The sequence below is a fragment of the Parus major genome, chromosome 12 (genome assembly GCF_001522545.3).
Source record: "Parus major isolate Abel chromosome 12, Parus_major1.1, whole genome shotgun sequence".
Classification (NCBI taxonomy): Eukaryota; Metazoa; Chordata; class Aves; order Passeriformes; family Paridae; genus Parus; species Parus major.
In genome coordinates, this window is record NC_031781.1 from 19,688,529 (window position 1) to 19,693,109 (window position 4,581).

Sequence of the window (4,581 nt, forward strand, 5' to 3'; positions counted from 1 at the left end):
CATCCCAATTCCCAGCTCATCCCAATTCCCAGCATATCCCCAATCCCTCATTCCCAGCACATCCCAATTCCCAGCTCATCCCAATTCCTGGTGTGTTCCCATTCCCTGTGTGTTCCCATTCCCAGCACATCCCAATTCCCAGCATATCCCCCATCCCTCATTCCCAGTGTATCCCCATTCCCGGTGCCCCAGCAGCCGCAGCCCCTCCAGGGCCGTGCCGTGGGCTCTGACCCCGTCTCCTCTCTCGCAGGCCCTGCTGCCAAGAAGAAATACGTGAGCTACAACAACCTGGTGATCTAGGCCTGGCTGCCGAGGGCCGCGGGCCCCGGGCCGTGCCTGCCTGAGGGCACGGGGGCGAGAGGAGCCGGGCTCTGGGTGCTCCGGGATCTGCTCTGGAAGCTCTGGGATCTGCTCTGGGATCTGCTTCAGGATCTGCTCCAGGAGCTCAAGGATCTGCTCTGGGATCTGCTCCAGGATCTGCTCCGGGAGCTCTGGGATCTGCTCCAGGATCTGCTCCAGGATCTGCTCCAGGATCTGCTCCAGGATCTCTGGGATTTGCTCCAGGATCTGCTCCAGGAGCTCTGGGATTTGGTCCAGGATCTGCTCCAGGATCTGCTCCAGGAGCTCTGGGATTTGGTCCAGGATCTGCTCCAGGATCTGCTCCAGGATCTCCGGGATCTGCTCCAGGCAGGGCCCAACACGGCCGTGCCCGCCGGGCCCGCTGTGCGCCCCCGCTCCGCGCTCCGAGGGGTGATCCTGTCTTTCTATGTACTTCCAGACTGCAAGATTTTCAACTCTGTACAGTTTGTGAGGAGTTTTGCATATTTCCATCCATGTTGTTCCGAGGTCACTGTTTGTTTTTTGGATGCACAGTTCCATGGAGGCCCTGTGCTCCCGGCACTTCTCAAAGCGACCGACAGCCGAGGATCTGAGGCCCGTGTACATGACTTGTATTATTACTCTTGTATCACTGCAATCCATATACCTTATTTTTTTTAACTAAACGAACAAAAAAAAAAAAAAAATAATTTAAAGACCAAAAACTGTGCTGGCGAAGTTTGTCCCCCCCCTTCACACCTCCGATGGGCTGCAGAGGAAGCAGGAAGGATTTTTGCTGAGTTTTAGTAGAGGTCTTGATCTTTGGAATGCATGCCAGTAATGTATTTTATGGTACATGTTAATAATTTATGTTTGATATTTGTATTTGTGTTCTATTTTGTTCTTTTCTTTAAGGTATATGACTATTTTGCAATAATTTCGATGATTCTTATGATATTTGGAGGAAAGAATATGGCTTTTACATGTCTTGAGGTTTTTCTTTGTTGATGCCCCACCATGATTGACCAGTGTGATAAGGACTTACAGAAGCATGTATGTTTTATACTGTTTGTAATAAGTAATTTCGTTAATCTTGCTGCTTATGTGCCAATTTAGTGAAACCAATCTTTGCCGCAACCTCCTCCCTCCCTTTCCATTCTCTCGATCCTGTGATATTATCCAAGAATGTATCAATAAAGGATTTTGGTTAACTTTTTTTTATTTACTCCAATAAATATATTTTTTCAGTTGTTCCCTCCCCCTTCCCCCTCGTGATTTAACATTTATTTCATGCCAATGTCAGGCACACGGAGCAGGTCTGGGGTCAGTCCTGGGGAGCTGGCAGCTGGCTGCAGGGGAAAGTGCTCGGAAGGGACTTTGAAAGGTCTGGAAGAACCCCAAAGCCAAGCTGGAGTCCCACGGTGCCAACCTCGTGTCTGAGATCTCCAGAGCTGCTGTCAACTGCTGAGACTCCTGAAGGACGTGAAGTGCAGCAGCACACCAGAAGGTAATTAAATGAGCAATTAATCAGAGTCAATCTGCCAGGCACGGCTTGGGTGAGCTGGGGCAGGAGAAGGGAGAAGCTGAGGGGAAACTCATTGCCTTTGCAGCACAGCACCTGCAGCACCTTCAGCATCCAACCACGGCTGGGCTGCTCTGACGGATCCTGGGGAAGGTATTTATCCTCCCATCTTCTGCAGACAACTTGATCAATTATCCTGATGAAGTTAATCAGCATCAGGAGAAGCTGTGACAGGAGATGAGGAGCTGGCTGTCCCTGGCATGGCCAGGGATGCTCCTGCACCCCAGAACAAACCACAGCTGGCTCCACACAGAGCTCTGCCCAGGTAAAAGAGGCTCCATCAGCACCAAACCCATCAGCAGCCCAGCTGATACCGAGGGCAGAGGGGCTGCAGTGTTCTCCCATCACCACAGGGACAGAGCCAAATAAACACCTTGCCATCAAACAAATGTTTCTTGCTCAAAGACTCTTTTTTTTTTTTTTTTCCTGAATGGGAAAAAATAGTTTTTTGGTTTGTTTCTCACTTTGTTTTGGTGAGGGGGGGACTGAGGTGGAAAGAGGGAATGGATGGTGCTGCTGAGAGGGAGCAATGAGGAGTTAGGGACCATTGATGGCTGTCTCTAAGCTGCACCTCCATACACACAGAAATATCTGGATATTGGGATGCAGCTGGATCCAAACTCAGACACAAATTTTGCCAGCCCTTTGTGTCTAACAGATTGTACAGACTCAAACACAGCCTCTTCCTGCAGGATCAAGGGTGGCAAACCAGATATATTTATACAAAAGTAAATGATTTATTAGGATGATGATTAGACAAAAAGATCTCAATCAGAATTCTTTACTCAAAGCATTACTACAGCAAAGTGCCCTCTTTTTAAGCATTATTAGAGCAAACCAAATGATTCAGTAGAGGCTGATGTTACTCACCCAGAGCAATGACTGTGGGCAGATCTCCAGCTCAGCCTGCAGGGGTGACCTTGAGGAGCATCCTGGCTGCAGGGAGGAGGCTCCACACACATTCCAGAGGCTCCACACACATTCCAGAGGCTCCACACACATTCCAGAGGCTCCATTTGGAGTTCCTGCCATCAGAGGTGGGATGGGGCTGGGGCAGGACGGGGGCTGCGCTGTCAGAGGTGTCCAGGCTGTGTCAGCTCAGCAGTTCTGCTTCACTTTGGATCATCAGCAGCACTTGTTTGTGCCTTTATTGGTTACCTCAGCAGCTCTGACACATCCTCACTCCCTCGGCATGTTTAACTTTGGGACTGGTGAGTCAGGCTGCTCTCAGCATTGTTCACCCCAAAAGCATCTTCCAGCACTGAGCTTTGCAAACAGGGCCTTGCTGGAGCTGTTTCACCCCATCCCAGGCAGAGCATCCTGCTACAACCTACACAACCAGAAGTGATGGCCACCACACCATGCTGGTTGTATTTAAAACATATTTATTTTTTAATTTTAATATTATGAATGCATTAGTAATTTATTTTATCACTTCCACCCCATTTCTATGCAGTAGACTCTGCAGCCAGTCCCTGAGCCCAGCGAGGCTCTGGTTCAAGAGCTCACACAAGGTGAAGATGTTGCACTCTGCACTGTGGATCAATTTTTATTTTTATTTCACAAACTACACCACACTATTACACCCACACAGATCCTTTTCAAACACAAAGCCACAGCCTTTAACTCCATTTAGAGTCTTTTATTTTACAATTGGCTGCACTTAGCATCAGTGCAGCGTTACCATTGTTTCCATAACAGCTTCATCTCATTCCCCACTGAGTTCACACTGTGTCACCACACTGGTTTGATCGCTGTGTCCTGGAGTTTGTGCTGGATTGGTCCCTGCAGAGCTTCTGCACTGGTTTGGTGCTCACACCCTGCAGTTTCTGCACTGGTTTGGTGCCCACACCCTGCAGTTTCTGCACTGGTTTGGTCCCTGCAGTTTCTGCACTGGTTTGGTCCCTGCAGTTTCTGCACTGGTTTGGTCCCTGCAGTTTCTGCACTGGATTGGTCCCTGCAGTTTCTGCACTGGTTTTTGGGCTCTGCAGAGCAGGGAGATGGAGGTGCCTGGATGGGCTGGGAGCTGCCCAACTCCCCTGCAGCTCCATGGAGAGCTGTCCTGCTCTGGAGGAGATCCATGGAGATCCAGGAGAGCTGGAGGAGATCCATGGAGATCCAGGAGAGCTGTCCTGCTCTGGAGGAGGTCCAGGAGAGCTGGAGGAGATCCATGGAGATCCAGGAGAGCTGTCCTGCTCTGGAGGAGATCCAGGAGAGCTGTCCTGCTCTGGAGGAGCTGCAGGCCCCCGAGGACAGGAGTGACTCCCTGGGAGCCGTGGGGCTGGAGCATCCCCTGGTCCCTGTGGGACCCAGCTGCAGACAGGAAATGTTCCCTCCATGGTGATGGACGTGCTGGGAAAAACTCCCCTGGGATCCCAAAAGGAAAAATTCCCCCAGGAATGGCAGAGATTTTTTTTGTTGCCGTTTATTATTGAGACTGAATTACACCAAATTGTTTTGGTATGTAAATGCCAAGTTTATTGTTCATTAAAATCATTGCAGAGTTAAGCTTTCTGGGCATGTTGTATGATAGATAATGACAATTATTTAGCTCGAGTCAGAGCTTAGTCTTAATTTGTGACATTAATTGCCTTTATATATAATTAAATGCACTATAATGCTCCCATATGCAGAATCTGTGCATCCGTGAAAGCGCTAATCAAATATATTTATTAATTTCT

General features: G+C 49.1%; 1 protein-coding gene and 1 long non-coding RNA gene across 2 annotated transcripts in view; both read left to right on the plus strand.

The window, feature by feature from the left end:
* Window positions 1-502, plus strand: part of GRM7 (glutamate metabotropic receptor 7) — a gene marked incomplete at its 5' end in the record, with an annotated part of 192,648 nt that extends 192,146 nt beyond the window's left edge. The window contains one exon of the mRNA XM_015640504.2: window positions 251-502. The remainder of the gene's footprint in view (window positions 1-250) is intronic.
* A 114-nt stretch (window positions 503-616) lies between these two features.
* Window positions 617-2,289, plus strand: LOC107210091. Its single transcript, XR_001523836.1, has 2 exons — window positions 617-1,825; window positions 1,929-2,289. It is a non-coding gene; the product is annotated as an uncharacterized LOC107210091 (long non-coding RNA).
* The last annotated feature ends 2,292 nt before the right edge of the window (window positions 2,290-4,581 follow it).